We start from the raw sequence: 17,469 nt of genomic DNA, 5'->3' as shown, positions 1-17,469 counted from the left end.
AGGAAGTCCGAGAACCTGGGTAGGCTGCTGGAGTGGACCCGGTCGATCTCGAAGGGGGAGCGAGGCGCTGATCCTCCCCCCAAGGCGATGGCCCGGGACGCACCTAAGGTGGTGAGGGCTTTGATCCACCCGGCTAAGGCCTCTACCGAAGTGGTCGCTGCGACCCTGGTGGAGCCGGCTGAGACTACGCCAATGGAAACGGCCTCTGGGCCCAGAGTATCCCTGCCGCCTCGGAGGGAATCCTCTTTCCAGCCCATCGCTAAGACCCCTGTGAAGCCCCCGGCTGAAAAAGAGGGGGGGCCGGTATCCATTACAGACTCAGAATCAGCCTCTGAGGAGGAACTGGTGGAGACCGAGGAGGTCCTCAACGAGAGGTTCAGAAACCTCAACGAGAGGTTCGAGAAGGTTCGATCCCAGGGGGCGGTCCCAGCTGACGTGATCGAAGATAGCGACGACGAACAGGGCCCAATGGAGCGGCCATCCCGTCCGTCGCAGCCATTGCCCGAGCCCCAGGATAGCTCGGCGGCCATTTTGTTGGCAATCCAATCCTTATGTACCGGCGATGACACAGCAGACATCCCGTCGTCAGCCCCCCCCGCGGGCGTCCCCAGCCGACGAGGTTGGCTCTTTCCACACCATGATAACCAGGGCATCCGAGCTCTTCCAGCTCTGCCCTGAAGAACAGAAAAAGGAGGGGTTTCTGTACCAACGACGAGAGGCTAAGAGGAAGACGACCCTCGCGGTGCCTTTACTCGAAGACATCTGGGACGAGGGGCTTGCGGTCCTCAAGAACCCTGCCACGAAACCCACCAAGAGGGACAGGTACGAGAAGAAGTACCGAATCCCCGATGCCTCCCCCCCTGTGCCTCAGGGCCCAGCCCACGCCGGACTCGGTCGTCTCGGCAGCGGCTAAGAAGAAGGCAGTGGGCACGGCGGCTTCAACTTCCACTTCCCCGCCGGACAGCGAGGGCAAGAAGTTGGACTCTATGGGACGACGAGTCATCTCGTCGGCGGCAACGACGATTAAAGCAGCCAATGCCTTAGTGATCGTGGCCCGCTACGACAGGGAGCTCTGGTTCAAAATAGCTCCCCTGCTAGATTTCTTGCCTGATGACAAAAGGGCAGAGGCCCTAGAAATTCTGCAGGAGGGCGAGGTGGCGTCGGATCACGCCATAACGGTGGCGATGGACATCGCCGATACCGGATTTCGCCAACTGGGTAATAGTTTACCTCCGACGCCGGGGATGGCTCAAGGCGACAGACTTTCGCAAGGACGTCCAGACCAGGGTGTTGGACATGCCGTTCGACGGCAACAGCCTCTTTGGTAAGGCGGTGGATGAGTCTCTACAGGCCATCAAGACCGACTCGGAGACGGCCCGGGCCCTTGGGGTGCTTCAGCAGCGATGGCCCTTTCGGAGCCCCGGAGGCAGACAGGGTGCCTCCAAAGGATCCAGCGGTGGCTCCTCCGCTTACCGCCAGGCGGCCCGCTCCTCTTCCCAGGAGGCCTACAGAGGTCGCGGCAAGCAAGGGGGATCCCGCCATCGTTGTCAAGGAGGCCAAGGCGGCAAGGCCTCCTCCAAACAAGACTGACCCGGCCGTGTCGTCGGGCCCCCACCGAAGCACCCCGGTGGGAGGCCGGCTGACGAAGTTAGTCAGCGTGTGGGAGTCCATCTCCACCGACCGTTGGGTGCTGGACAACCTGGCCAACGGGCACTCGCTGGAATTCCAAAAGAAGTGCCCTTGCATTCTTCCCGTGGCCAGGAAGGAGAATCACGTCCCTCAACTGCTGTTGGAAGTAAAGGCGATGCTCAAAAAAGGTGCCATCGAGCTCGTCTCCTTTCTCGTGAGAAAGAAGACCGGCGGTTGACACCCCATCCTGGACCTGCGTCGGTTAAACAAATACATCAAGGTGCAGAAATTCAGGATGGTTACCCTCCAGCACGTGCTGGGACAGCTGGAGGAAGGCGACTTCCTATCGTCGTTGGACCTGGAGGATGCTTACTTCCACATCCCCATTCTAAAAAGACACAGGAAGTTCCTCAGGTTCGTGGTTCAGGGACGCCACTACCAATTCAGAGCCCTACCGTTCGGATTAAAGTTGGCACCCAGGATTTTCACCAAGTGCCTGGCACCAGTGGCGGCGCGGCTTCGCCTGCAAGGGATCCACGTCTACCCCTACCTGGACGACTGGCAAGGTCAAGGGAACTCGCCATAGATCATACAGCGAGGACCGTCCGGTTGCTCACGGAGCTGGGGTTCGCCATCAACTACCCCAAATCCCACCTGGTTCCTTTGCAAGTAGCTCTGTTTTTGGGGGCAAAGCTCGATACTGTGGAGCAATTGGCCTCCCCTTCAGAGGAGAGGACCAAGACCATCCTGGGCAAGGTGCGGCGCCTGTTAGCCACGGACGTGGCCAGGGTGAGGTCTATCAAGTCCCTTCTCGGGATGATGTCCTCATGCATCTAGCTTGTGCCCCTGTGCAGACTTCGGATGCGTCCGCTACAGGAGTTCCTCGACGCCCGCTGTTTTCAGGCGAGGGGTTGGTTCGAGGATAGGATCCCCCTCGATGAGGAGTTCCATCGGGCGATCCTATGGTGGGGCACCCGGGCTCATCTCACGACGGGCACGGAGTTTCAAACCCCAGCGTTTCAAGAGACGGTGACTACGGACACCTCTCTGGAGGGTTGGGGGGCCCACACCGGAGATCTCCACGCAAGAGGCCTTTGGCTCCCGGAGGAGAGGTCTCTTCACATCAACATCTTGGAGCTCTGAGCAGTGTTCTGGGCGCTCAAGTCGTTCCTCCCGTCCCTCAAGGACAAAGTGGTGAGGATCTTCACAGACAACACCACCACGATGTTCTACATACGGAAGCAGGGGGGCACCAGATCCCCAGCCCTATCCAAGGAGGCCCAGGATCTGTGGCACTGGGCCGTCGCCGAGGGGATGTTTCTGGTTCCCTTCCACCTGGCAGGAATAAAAAACACCATCGCCGACTTACTCAGCGGGGAGCTGCGCTCGTGCCAAGAGTGGGAACTGCGCCAGGATAAAGTGGATCGACTCTTCCAACGATGGGGCAAACCCCAGATCGACCTGTTCACGACGGCGACGAACTCCAAGTGCCAGAGGCTCACCAGCAGGTTCCCACAGCTGAGGAGCATGGGCGATGCTTTCTCGTTCCCTTGGGACGGCCTGTTTCTGTACGCATTCCCTCCATTGCCGTTGCTGCTCCGCCTCATCAACCAGCTCAAGAAGTCCAGGTGCAGGATGATCCTCGTTGCACCGGAGTGGCCGAGGCAGATCTGGTTCCCGGACCTTCTGGACTTGTCAACGTCCCCGCCAGTCAGGCTGCCGGCAGACGCGGATCTTCTCTCCAGAGAAGGAGGCGCCATTCTCCATCACGACCCACAGTCGCTGAACTTGCAGGCCTGGCTCTTGCAGCACTAGAGTTTGGAGGGTACGATATCCCGGCTGATTGCAGAGAGGTTCTTTCAAAGGCCAGGGCGTCCTTAACTCTCAAGTGTTACGGTCATAAATGGAAGAATTTCTCTGTCTGGTGCCGTGCACAGAAGATTAACCCTCTGCGGATTACGGCCCCTCATGTGCTGCTGTACCTACTGTCACTGGCCAAAGCTGGTCTGGCTCACGCCTCCATAAAAATACATCTGGCTGCCATCTCCTGATATACCAGGACTACGGGATGGGCGTCCTTGTGGTCTCATCGCCTGGTGAAGGAATTTATGAAGGGACTATTCCGATCATTCCCGCCGGTGAAGGCTCCTGCCCCGGCGTGGGAGCTTAATGTGGTGCTGACCAGGCTCATGGGAGCCCCATTCGAGCCTATGCATTCGGCGCCTTTGAAGTTCCTGTCATGGAAGACAGCGTTCCTCGTTGCCATCACCTCTGCACGACGAGTGGGAGAGATTCAGGCCCTATCTTGCAAGCCTCCATACTTGACTTTCCATGACACTGGGTGGTGTTAAGGACGCACCCCTCCTTCATGCCCAAGGTGCCGTCGGACTTCCACCTCAACGAGCCCTTGGTGTTACCAGTTTTCTTCCCGTCGCCTTCGACGCCGGGCCGAGAGGACTTTGCACTCGCTGGATGTAGCTAGAGCGCTGAAGTTCTACGTGGACCGCACAAAGAGTTTTCGGAAGACGTCACAACTGTTTGTGAACTTTGGGTCTGTGAATCAAGGGAAGGCTCTATCGAAGACTTCCATTTCCGGATGGCTCTCCGGCTGCATCATGCATTGTCACCGGTTGGCAAACCGACCGCTGCCCGGCCGTTCGAAAGCCCATTTGACCAGAGCGATCGCTGCTACCACGGCGTTCCTGTCTGGTGTGCCCCTGCTGGACATCTGCAGGGCTGCTACGTGGAGGTCGACGCACACCTTCACAAGATTCTACTGCGCCGATCAGGACTCCAGGGAGGAGTCCAGGGTCGGCCAAGCAGTGCTGCGCAACCTGTTCGTTTAAGGTGAGCCAGGTGAGGAGGTAAGAGATGCTTAATGTTGAGTTGTTGTATTGCTTAATGTTGAGCCTGTTGCCACCTCCCGTGGTTGTGCATGTGTTTACTGCTATGTATTATTTTATTCATGAGCATGTGAATCCATACCAGACCCCATGCTGGAGAAGGAACAAGTTACTTACCTGTAGCTGTCGTTCTCCAGCATGGGTCTGGCATGGATTCACATGCGAACACTCCCGCCTACCCCTCTGCGGCTCTTCACTTGGTCATACTGCCACTTGGTGTGCTGCCAAATCTGAGGATGGCTGCCAGAGGCGGGGCTTAGGGAGAGGGCAGTCATTAGCTGGGGGCAGTATGACCCAGAGATCAGTGATTGGTTACTACTAAGAAAGACAGGTCAGAAACGAAACTGATACTGATTTTTTCTTTACCGAGGATTCCCAGCCTGACGACGGGGAATATTCATGAGCATGTGAATCCATGCCAGACCCATGCTGGAGAACAACAGTTACAGGTAAGTAACTTGTTCCTAATTCGGGCTGTCATATCCCAACTAAATATGACAGGGGGTCTGTGCCTGCAGGCTGTCCAACCAGAGTACATGGGTCTATGTGTATGTCATGCGGTGAGCATAGGAAAATGTGTGCAGATTAGCCCCACACATTTTCTGGAGGTTGATCTACCATCATTCAATTTCATTTCAAATTTTAAAAAAAACATTTGAGCACACACCCACCGTGCGGATGGTTGAATTCCTCACAGCAACCATGCCAACATTTTCCCCACCTTGTCCACTTCTTCATGCTGTTGCATCAAATACCAATTGTAATCCCCTCTGTTTTACCTACTTTGAGTAATTTCAGCACCTCTGTTTCGTAACGGTTCACCTGATCAGAAGAGATACATGTCTCCAGCCAGTATGCCCAGGCAATGATCCCTCAAAAATACCTTAAACAACCCCCATACCATTAGAAGAGAGAGATAACCTGCTGCACAGTTATGTGCCAAAAAATCCTCTATTGACCTAAAAGGTCGTCTGCACTGGCCTATCCGCCTTCATTTCAGTATTGACTCCTCAAGTCTGTATTGCAGTTTGAAGTAAGCCAACAGCTTACATAAACGTACAAGTGATCCTTTAGAATCCTGTCCCATTACCCAATGTCCGTTATCATAGCGGACACGGGTGCATTTGCCAGTACAAAATCAATTCTTGTAAACAATCTATGAGCCAGGAATTAGAACAAATATTCTCTTTGGTCAGGTTAAAGTGAGTGCCAGAGGTCCAGTAAATAATGATCTGCTGTAACCCTTGTTAGCATTCAGCCCCCATGTCATCTAGAGTAACATTAAAATCACTGCTCTGTTTTAAGAGGCAGCCCGAATAACCCTGAATCACAGACCCTTTCTCAGCATAAAACATTGCATCTGGAACGGCAGATGCATCGGTATTCAGTAAACAAACCTCCCTGCCATTCAACTTGCCATAGATACACACATAGTGCCCAAATGTATCAATGTGTGTGTTAAGAAACTCTAGGACTGTTAGTGAACATTCATGCAATAACCCTGCCCCTCCAGTTTTTTCAGCAGTTTGCCACTACCCTGTTTTCAATTGCATTTGCCTACAAAATAGTAAGTTGAACTGGAGAGTCTTTTGCGACCATGTCTCTAACTTTCCCTGTAATGTCCACAATGCCCTGTATTTCCCTAGTGCTTTTTGAATCTGTCGTATATACCCTTCATCCACCCCAGAAAGTGTCTGTGTCCCATGGTGAACTAGCACATAATGATCCAGGCAACCTATCAGAACCCCTCTCCCAGCCCCATACCGTCCACTATCCAATATTTGGATTGCATCATGCTCACCTCACTCCTGTTAAAGACTTTGCTGTATTGCCCCTGTAATAACAAGAAACCCAGCATGTTCTTCTAACTCATTGAACCAGAAATCAGATGACCAACCCTTTTCCATGTAGACCCACTTTTTTTGGGATTTGTATCTGGTTGGCTAGTCAGTCAAACAACAAATTAAGCGCAGATTCTCCATGTTGCCTCCAGACATAGAAGATCAACAAGCTAAACCATAACATGAACACTAATCAACAGCATCATAATGAAAGGCGGTAGAGCTTCAGCATCATTCAAGTTCACCAAGTTCTCGCTCCGTAATCTTGTCCAAGGTGCCTCAAATCGGAGTTTCTCACTGCCTTCTTTACTAGAACACTAATCAACAGCATCATAATGAAAGGCGGTAGAGCTTCAGCATCATTCAAGTTCACCAAGTTCTCGCTCCGTAATCTTGTCCAAGGTGCCTCAAATCGGAGTTTCTCACTGCCTCCTTTACTAGATCCATAATCTGCAACAGTGAACCAAAGAATACCTCCCTCTCACTACCTCACCCTCTGTACCAATTTCAAAATAGCTTTCGTATCTCTGTAGTTCAATTTCTTAGCACTTATTTTCCGAGAAAGCTCTCTGGGCAGAGGCAGCATGGCTATCACCCTATGTGCCCCTTCCACTGTGAAGAGCTGGAATACATGGGTGGCCCCTGCTGCCTTCAGCAGAAATATTTCAAGAAACATTGCTAGGCCCTTCCCTCCTCTCCACTGCAAGGCTGAGTATCAAAAGGATGTTGCGTCATGAATGCCCTTCTGCACCACTCCCTCTCTCCAGCTGGTGGGCATGTGCGACAACTTCAGATAGTTGCACTTGCATCGTAGAGACTGTACCTTCTAGTGTAGTTACTGTGAGTGCACATGACCCTCTCTGCCCCCTTCTGCATATCTGGGCTTAGAGAGATTTTGACTCCACCCTTACCAATTTGTTGTTCTAAAGCTGTTTGAGAGTCCTTAACTGTTGTAATAATGATATATCCTAGAACAAGAGTATCTTGTTGGGCTTAATTGACGAATGGCAGTTGTATCAAGTTAATATTCTCTGAAAGCTCCTCTGTATAATTGTCTTTGCCTGCTGATTACTCTGAGATTGGCGTCTTGCTGTCCTGATTTGGCAGGCCCCTTCCTTACTCAAGCTGCACACTATGCCACTCAGGGTGTGTCCTTCAATGTTTGTTTTCTCGGTCTCCACCTGTATGCTCCACTCCCCAGCAGTAGCCAGCACACCTCTTTTGATCAACCACTGCCGGCAGCTCAACAGTTCACTTTGTGGTACCTCTGTAGACCAGCATTAGGTATTTCCACCAGATTGTGTCTGCTGCACATCCACTTAACCAACCAGTTTTACATCTCCCAATCAAACCAACTCATACTCTGCGTTCAAAGCCTCATAATCCAGTCCAAGAGTACTGCAGCAGCACTCAACCTCCCCGACTTGGCAGCGCTGGATGTTGTAGCCTATACTCTTTGGCCCCTGCAACGCCCAGCTGCCTTAAGCTCAATCAAGCAAAATCCAGGGTGCAGGAGTACGGGAGGGCACATTTACCAACCTCCCTCACCCCAAGGCATATTGCTCACACCTGACACACCTGGATCACTGGGAAACACCTTATTGTCCCCTGCTGGGGAGTGTCACTAGGCCTTCTGCAGCTTCCTGGAGAAAAAGAAAAGCAGAAAGCGGTGTGTGACCCGGTGTAGAAGCTCCTTACAGGTACACACCATCTACAGGGTATCACTACATATTATCCCCACCAAAAATCTCGCCGTATATATGGTCGTATGGAACGGCCATAGGTGATTTTTTTTGGGGGGATAATTTTGGGGGTTTTTGGGAGTGGGGGTTGCGGGGGTGTCCCCCACTCCTTTAAAAATAATGCAAGGGTTGCGGAGTGGTCCCCCGCAGGTTCCATGCCTTAATATCGCTGGAAAGATATGGCGATATTTTTGCGGGGATATTAACACATGGAACCATCTAAAGCACACCATGCATTTGTTCAGGGCTGCTCCTTAGCCCTTTATCTTCCAGGTGCCATCTGCACGGTTACACAGGGATGCTCCTCACTTCATTTCACCAGCTGCTTCAGTGACTCTGGCCTGACAAACCCCCAAGCAGCCAGCAGAAGACCATTTGCCAGAGCCTCCAGTGCAGGAATCTGGCCCCTGCTCACCTCAGGATCAGTAGGGTTAGCAGGATCAGCAGGTGTATAGTGTAGCAGCACGGAATGAGGAGTCTGACCAAATGATGAGAAAGAGATTGTTAAAGACTTTTATTTATAGAATAAACAAACCTATCTATTCCTAACTAGAGGTGGTTTCCCTACCTCAAACAGACTAAAATCGTGGGCAGTTAGGAAGTCTGTGTAGTCCAAATCAAAAGTTCACCGGTGTAGTCCAAACTTCTATTCTATCCCTACCACTTAAACACAAATCCTAATCTTAGAAAAAATCTAACACCCAGGAGAATGACTCCCTTCTCCTGGATATGAGTCTCTCAAGGTGCAGCATTCTCAAGCTTGGGAAATGTCCCAGGGTTTACAAAAAAGGAGAGATTCCCAAGTTCACTACTAACAAAACAAAGTTTCAGTTGGGGCTAGTGGAATGATTCCCTTCTCCTAGCGTTTTCCCCCGGTCTTTGTAAGCCTCTTCCCTGCTAGTTCCCTCCAAGGGTTTCTTCCGCCTTCTACTTTCTCTACCTTCTGTAAGTTGCCCAACGGGGATGAGGAAGATGCTTTTTGTTTGCTCTTTGGTCTTTCGAAAACCAGTGTCTCTAGCACAGGCTTGGAACAAAGGATTCTCTAACTCTTCTCTTTAGAAAAGACATGTGTCTCGTGATTTCAAGGGGGAATTGGCAGAATCTGGTGAAGACGAAAAGAAGATGACCTCTTCGTACTGTCGTGTGTCGCAAAAGGTATCTTCTGGCTCACAGGCACGTGCCCACGAGGCTGGCAGTTTCTGGGCTGTTCATCAGGAAGATCCTGTTTTCGCCAAGCATGCTCTTGATGACCCCTGGGTCCGAGAGTTAGTCTTCTCAAGGAAGACTTCTGCATCTCCAATGTTTGGAGGCAAATGTTTTAGCGCCAGCCCAGGGTTCATAGTAAGTCTTTTCTTTGTGCTTCAGTTTTTCACGTAAATATCCTGCGGCTCCCTCAAAGACTTTCTCCTGTTTTCCGTTACTTGTTCTGGGCAGGGAACGTTTGACCGGTTCTGCCTGGGGCTGTTCTGTGATGTTTTGTTTCTTCCTTCTTCTTTCGTTGGGGCCAGCTTGACTTCACAGTCCTCTTCTATAGGTAGTTTGAGAGTTCTGTGCTGACCCGATGGCCCAGCCCTTACAGGCAGGGTATTGCTCGCACTTCTAGCTGCTTCTCATGTAATCGCCTATGCGGCTCCGCAGTAGGTCAGTGTTGGAGGTTCCAGCGTTGTTCCCGGACCGCACAGTCCACCGACCACAGATCACGTTACCACCACACTTTCTCTTGGTTTCAATTATGCTGGCTCTCATTCGACTATCAAGATACTGTCTGGGCATCCCCCAATGTAAAGTAGTCCAGAGGATTGGGGCTTCGCAGCACAAATCACAGTTTAGCAGAGTACCCAGGGCCCATCAAACCCTCCCCTGGAAATGATGGAGGACTCAGCCATGGGGCAGAATTGTCCTTTCTGTTTCCAAACAGACAAGTATCATACAGGGAACGACAAAATCTCTAGCAATTACAGCTCCTGAGCCCTTGTCACAAGCTTTTATTCTGTTATGACATCACTATTCCTAACCCTTCCCCAAAAAACTAAGAGCCCATTCCATTGGGCAGCTCAGTTACTATCACCTATAGGTATCCCCTATATGAGTGGTCTAACTGGTCCTTGCATGTCAGGTGGGTTTGCCTGAGACTTCCCCAAAAACGATCTATTACATTGTTGCATGGCCATTGGCCCTCTCCCCATTACACACCACCCCAGGATGTGTGCTTCCTGATTGGCTGTAGCGGGTCCTCCGAGGCCTGGGACCTGCTCTGTTCACAGCGTTCGAAAGACTGTGTGTCCCTATTGTTGCCACTGGTATAGCCACCTAGCCTGGGAGAGTGCCTGCAGGTTCCAATGTTAGTTAGGCAACACATGTAACAATTTTGTCAGTGTTCGTTGGGAGCCGATTCTCTTCCCACTATTGTGGCTATTGTTCTCCAGCATGGGGTCTGGCATGGATTCACATGCTCATGAATATTCCCCGTCGTCAGGCTGGGAATCCTCGGTAAAGAAAAAACCAGTATCAGTTTCGTTTCTGATCTGTCTTTCGTAGTAATAACCAATCACTGGTCTCTGCGTCATACTGACCACAGCCAATGACTGCCCTCTACCTAAGCCCCGCCTCTGGCAGCCATCTTCAGATTTTTACCGCACGTTCATGTGTTGGGATCCTCGTGCTATTGCTCTCGAGCGTTAGTGCTATTTTTCGCGCTTTTTCACAAAAAACTTCGATTCTTTCGGTCAAAAGAGCCTCAAGCTCCACCGATCCTACATCCGATCAACGGGGACCCGTGTCGGATTCGTCTGTGCCCCTCAAGGGTGAAGATTTCATCGAGCTACACTTCGGAGGACTCCAGAAGCTTCTCAGGCCCGGTCTCGGAGATGGCCCAGGAGAAGGGAAGCTCGACGCCCGGAAAGCTGTTCAGGGTCTGCCCTGGATGCCAGCTGCAGAACGTCTTTAAGGAGGACGAACACTCTTTCTGCCTTTACTGCCTTCATGAGGACAAGACGCACGTGGAGAAGGACTGTGCGTTTTGCGGCAACATGTCGGAACGGACCATGAAGGACCGCCATCAACGTCTCGCCAACTGGCTGGAGGGTAAGAGCCCGTCTGGCGAGAAGAAGAAGAAATCCGAGCGGTCTTCTAAGACCTTTGAGGGCGCCCCGGCGACGGGGGCCCAACATAAGGCTAAGCACCGCGAGTCCGCTGGCACCGGGAGCGCCGAACGGTCGGGCTCTACGGGCGCCAGGCAGGGCGCACCCTCCCCGGCACCATCAACCACGAGCCAACGCTCTGGGTCGGGTAAGAGGAAGGCCGAGCACCCGGCGAAGCTCCTGGAGAGGCCCCGGTCGAGCTCTAAGGCAGAGGAGGAGCGTGGCAGTGCCCCCTCCCTCAAGGATAAGGCGGTGAGCGCACCTAAGGTGGTGAAGGCCTTGATCCATCCGACCAAGCCCTCTATCGAAACGGTCGCGGCGGCCCTGGCTCAGCCTGTGGAGGCTACACCAGTGGTGGCGACCTCGGGGCCCAGAATCTCCCTGCCTCCTCGGAGGGAGTCTTCTTTTGTGCCCATCGATAGGACCCCCGTGAAACCCTCCGTGGGGAAGAAGAAGGGGGGGCAGGGCGTCGTCGTAGATTCGGCCTCAACCTCAGAAGAGGAGCTGATCGAGGTCTTAAGCCACGGCCTAGGCGTGGAAGAAGGCCAGCCCGTCGGAATGGACCCCGACGCAGGTGACGACGACGACATCGTCGAGGATACCGACGGGGCCCCTGCTCGCCCGTCGGATTCCCCTCTGCCAGCGCCGCAAGACAACTCGGCGGCCATTTTGTTGGCCATACAGTCCTTATGCTCCAAGATAAGGACGAGGCTACCGTTACCGACGGAGGAACCTCTCCCGTCGGGGGATCCAGAACCGGGACCTTCTGGTGTCCCCCCTACCAAGAAAAGAAGGATCCATCCACCACCTCCTTTTCAACCGTCGCGCCCCGTCCAGCCCTCCTCCCCGTCCACCCGAGGGGATGATACGGGGACTGACACGGCAGCGACGGGTACGGACGACGAGGCATACGACGAGGATTTTCCGTCGTCGCCTCCCGCCAGGGCTTCTCCGCCCGACGAGATCGGATCTTTCCACTCCATGATCTCCAGGGCTTCCGAGCTTTTCCAACTCTGCCCTGAGGAGAAGAAAAAGGAAGGCTTCCTTTATCAGCGGCGCGAGGCCAAGAGGAAGACGGTCCTCGCAGTGCCTCTGTTGGACGACATTTGGGATGAGGGCCTTTCCCTCCTCAAGAACCCTTCCACGACGCCAGCTAGAAGAGACCGGTACGAGAAAAAGTACCGGGTCCCGGACATGGCCCCCCTGTGCCTCCGGGCGCAGCCTACCCCGGATTCCGTCGTCTCCGCGGCAGCCAGGAAGAAAGCGGGGGGGGGTGCGGCCTCCACATCGACTTCCCCGCCGGACGGCGAGGGAAGGAAATTGGATGCTATGGGACGTAGAGTCATCTCGTCGGCAGCGACGACGATTAATGCGGCCAACGCCTTGGCTATCGTGGCTCGCTACGACAGGGAGCTCTGGTACAAGATAGCTCCCCTGCTGGATTTTCTGCCGGACGACAAGAGGGCGGAGGCCCTGGAGATCCTGCAGGAAGGTGAGGTGGCCTCGGACCACGCCATCACCGTGGCGACGGACATCGCCGACACTGGGTTCCGCCAGCTGGGCAACGGCGTTTGCCTTCGACGTCGTGGATGGCTCAAAGCTACGGACTTCCGGCAGGACGTCCAGACCAGAGTCCTGGACATGCCCTTCGACGGGAACAATCTGTTTGGGAAGACAGTGGACGATTCCCTTCAGGCCATCAAGGCGGATACTGAGACGGCCCGGGCCCTTGGAGTTCTGCAGCAACGACGGACGCCCTTTCGGAGCAGCGGAGGCAAGGGCGCCTCCAAAGGTTCCGGCGGCGGTTTCGCTTCCTACCGTCAAGCGGCCCGCTCGTCGTCGCAAGAGGCCTACAGAGGACGAGGCAAGTCTAGCGGACCCCGCCGTCGTCGCCAAGGAGGTCAAGGCGGCAAGGCCGCGTCCAAGCAGGATTGAACCGGCCGTGGGGTCGGGCCCCCACCGAAGCACCCCGGTGGGAGGCCGGCTGGCGGGCTTCGTCAGCGTGTGGGAGTCCATCTCCACCGACCGTTGGGTGCTGGACGCCCTGGCCCGGGGCCACGCGCTCGAGTTTCAAAGAAGGTGCCCGCGCGTCCCCCCCGCGGCCAGGAAAGAACTTCACGCCCCTCAACTTCTCCTGGAGGTAAAGGCGATGCTCAGGAAGGGCGCCATCGAACTCGTCCCAAAGAGGCTTCGGGGCTCCAGAGTCTACTCGAGATACTTCCTCGTGAAGAAGAAGATGGGAGGATGGCGCCCCATCCTAGACCTGCGACGTCTGAACAAGTTCATCAAGGCGCAGAAGTTCCGGATGGTCACCCTCCAGCACGTCCTCGGTCAGCTGGAGGAAGGAGACTTCCTATCGTCGTTGGATTTGGAGGATGCCTACTTCCACATTCCCATCCTAAAGGGGCACCGGAAATTCCTCAGGTTCGTGGTCCAAGGGCGTCATTACCAGTTCAAAGCCCTTCCCTTCGGACTACGGTCGGCACCCAGGGTATTCACCAAGTGCCTCGCACCGGTGGCGGCGCAGCTGCGCCGCGAGGGGATTCACGTCTACCCCTACCTGGACGACTGGCTCATCCGCGCCAAGACGAGGGAGCTCGCCGTGGTCCACACGGCAAGGACCGTCCAACTCCTCACGGACCTGGGATTCTCCGTGAACTACGCCAAATCCCACCTGGTGCCCGCGCAAGTCGCACTGTTTCTGGGAGCGAGGCTCGACACAGTGTCACTTCTGGCCTCCCCGTCGGAGGAGAGGACCAGGACCATCTTGGGCAAGGTGCAACGGATGTTGGTGGCCGACGCGGCCAAAGTGAGGTCCATCAAGTCCCTCCTCGGGATGATGTCTTCCTGCATCTACCTCATTCCCATGTGCAGGCTCCGGATGCGCCCGTTGCAAGAATTCCTGGATGCGCGCTGGATCCAGACGACGGGCAGCTTCGAGGAAAGGATCAAGCTCGACGAGAGCTTCCGACGAGCTATACGGTGGTGGGGCACCCGCGCGCATCTGACGGCGGGCATGGACTTCCAGGCCCCAGCCCACCAGGAGACTGTGACCACGGATGCCTCCCTGGAAGGGTGGGGAGCGCACACCGAAAATCTGCACGCAAGGGGACTCTGGCTCCCGACGGAGAAGTCCCTGCATATCCACATCCTGGAGCTCCGTGCAGTGTTTTGGGCCCTCAGGTCCTTCCTTCCGTCCCTCAGGGGCAAGGTGGTGAGGATCTTCACCGACAACACCACCACCATGTTTTACATCAGGAAACAGGGCGGAACCAGGTCCCCAGCGCTGTCCAAGGAGGCGCAGGACCTGTGGCATTGGGCCGTCGCCCAAGGGATTTTTCTGGTGCCGTTTCATCTGGCAGGGATAAAAAACACCATCGCCGACTCACTCAGCAGGGAGCTGCGCTCGTGCCACGAGTGGGAACTACGGCAGGATCTGGTGGATCGCCTCTTCCGACGGTGGGGCACACCCCAGATCGACCTGTTCGCGACGGCGACGGACACCAAGTGCCGGAGGTTCGCCAGCAGGTTTCCCCAAACGAGGAGCATGGGCGATGCTTTCTCGTTCCCCTGGGAGGGCCTGTTCCTCTACGCGTTCCCTCCTTTGCCTCTGCTAATCCGGCTCATCAACCAGCTCAAGAGGTCACGGTGCAGGATGATCCTCGTCGCACCTGCGTGGCCGAGGCAGATATGGTTCCCGGACTTGCTGGACTTGTCAGCGTCCCCGCCGATCAAGCTGCCGGCGGACACGGATCTACTCTCCAGGGAAGGAGGCGCCATCCTCCACCACGACCCGAAGTCGCTGAACTTGCAGGCCTGGCTCCTGCAGCGCTAGAGTTTGGAGGATACGACATACCGGCCGATTGCAGAGAGGTTCTTGCAAAGGCCAGGGCGTCCTCGACTCTTAAATGCTACGGACACAAATGGAAGAGGTTCTCTGTCTGGTGCCGCGCACAGAAGATTAACCCTCTACGGATTACGGCTCCCCAAGTACTGCCGTACCTGCTGACGCTGGCCAAAGCTGGTCTGGCACACGCGTCCATCAAGATTCATCTTGCTGCGATCTCCCGATACACCAGAACCACGGGGCGGACGTCCTTGTGGTCTCATCGTCTGGTGAAAGAGTTCATGAAGGGACTGTTCAGATCGTTCCCGCCGGTGAAGGCTCCGGCCCCGGCGTGGGAGCTCAACGTGGTGCTGACCAAGCTCATGGGACCTCCGTTCGAGCCTCTGCACTCGGCCCCGTTGAAGTTTCTATCGTGGAAAACAGCTTTTCTTGTGGCCATCACCTCCGCACGACGAGTGGGAGAGATCCAGGCCCTTTCCTGCAAGGCCCCGTACTTGACTTTCCACGACACGAGGGTAGTGCTCAGGACGCACCCCTCCTTCATGCCCAAGGTACCGTCGGACTTCCATCTCAACGAACCCTTGGTGTTACCTGTGTTCTTCCCGTCGCCTTCGTCGCCGGCTGAGAGGACTTTGCACTCGCTGGATGTAGCTAGAGCGCTGAAGTTCTACGTGGACCGCACGAAGGGTTTTCGGAAGACGTCACAACTCTTTGTGAACTTTGGACCTGTCAATCAGGGGAAGGCTCTCTCGAAGGCTTCCATCTCCAGATGGCTCTCCGGCTGTATCATGTGCTGTCACCGGTTGGCAAACCGACCGCTGCCTGGCCGTCCGAGAGCCCATTCCACCAGAGCGATCGCAGCTACCACGGCGTTCCTATCTGGTGTGCCCCTGCTGGACATATGCAGGGCTGCTACGTGGAGGTCGACGCACACCTTCACGAAATTCTACTGCGTCGACCGGGATTCCAGGGAGGAGTCCAGGGTCGGCCAAGCAGTGCTGCGCAACCTGTTCGCCTGAGGTGAGCCTGGTGAGGAGGTAAGATGCTTGATGTTGAGTTGATGTGATGCTTAATGTTGAGCCTTTGCCACCTCCCGTGGTTGTGCATGTGTGTACTGCTATGTATTCTTTATTCATGAGCATGTGAATCCATGCCAGACCCCATGCTGGAGAAGGAACAAGTTACTTACCTGTAACTGTTGTTCTCCAGCATGGGTCTGGCATGGATTCACATGCGAACCCTCCCGCCTACCCCTCTGCGGCTCTTCACTTGGTCATACTGCCACTTCACGTGCTTCCAAATCTGAAGATGGCTGCCAGAGGCGGGGCTTAGGTAGAGGGCAGTCATTGGCTGTGGTCAGTATGACGCAGAGACCAGTGATTGGTTATTACTACGAAAGACAGATCAGAAACGAAACTGATACTGGTTTTTTCTTTACCGAGGATTCCCAGCCTGACGACGGGGAATATTCATGAGCATGTGAATCCATGCCAGACCCATGCTGGAGAACAACAGTTACAGGTAAGTAACTTGTTCCTTCTGCTTGGCTGAGTCACGTGGGTGAGGACCGCAAAACTGAGCTTTTTGGGTCTGCAATTAGTGGGGATTTATTCTGTTATTTTGCAGGTGGCTTCCTGCCCCAGGAGCCAGGAATGTTCCACTCACCCCTGTTCTTGGCTGCGAGTACTGGCCCTATGCTTCATGCTGCAGAATTTGCATCTCTTCGTTCCTTAATCTGAGGCCTGTGGCTTCATGTGAATTCACTACAGTCATTCTATGGTTTTCCTACATATATATTTTAGTATTCTCCTTCAGGATTAGTAATATTCGGCTCTTTCAGGTTCTTTAAATTTCTCTGAAGTTCCATATGGTTAGCTGTAGTGAAGCGGTTGCAAGCGTGCTCTGTGTGACATTTTGCTTTCTTGCATTTCTGCGTTTGGCTAGTGAAAAGAAAAAGCCTTCTGACAGTATGTACATTAGATCTGTCCTCTATCTACAGAACTGTGTATGCATGTTCTTTGTGTGTGCACGTGTGTGTCCTTGTAACTTCGTGCAGGGGTGCAAGTTTACTTAGTGACTATCGTTACTATGTCGTGATGCCACTAATGACGTCAGCACGGCTGGAAATACCGTAGTCGACCTTGTCCAGTGACGTGGCACTTGTATCCTGAAGACATCAGCTGGATAGGGTTTGATGGGCTGCCTAAGAGAATATCTGCTCACATACGCGGGATGCACCGGTCCACCTGGGGGTTGGCCAAACAGTGAGACTGGCATCTGCCATTTCTCGTTTTCGGGCAGTCATGCAAATAGGGAACACGAGGGACATTACAGGGTCCCTCTCTTCACCATGCTCCGTCTTTTCCA

At 54.2% G+C, this 17,469-nt stretch overlaps 1 protein-coding gene across 1 annotated transcript in view; it reads left to right on the top strand.

Annotated features, from left to right (window-relative positions):
* SEC22C (SEC22 homolog C, vesicle trafficking protein) overlaps positions 1-17,469 on the top strand; it is a 375,963-nt gene that overhangs the window by 339,034 nt on the left and 19,460 nt on the right. The window lies entirely within an intron of this gene.

The sequence above is a fragment of the Ambystoma mexicanum genome, chromosome 2q, assembly GCF_040938575.1.
Source record: "Ambystoma mexicanum isolate Mex_15411 chromosome 2q, UKY_AmexF1_1, whole genome shotgun sequence".
Taxonomy (NCBI): Eukaryota; Metazoa; Chordata; class Amphibia; order Caudata; family Ambystomatidae; genus Ambystoma; species Ambystoma mexicanum.
This window is presented reverse-complemented; position numbering and strand designations above follow the sequence as displayed.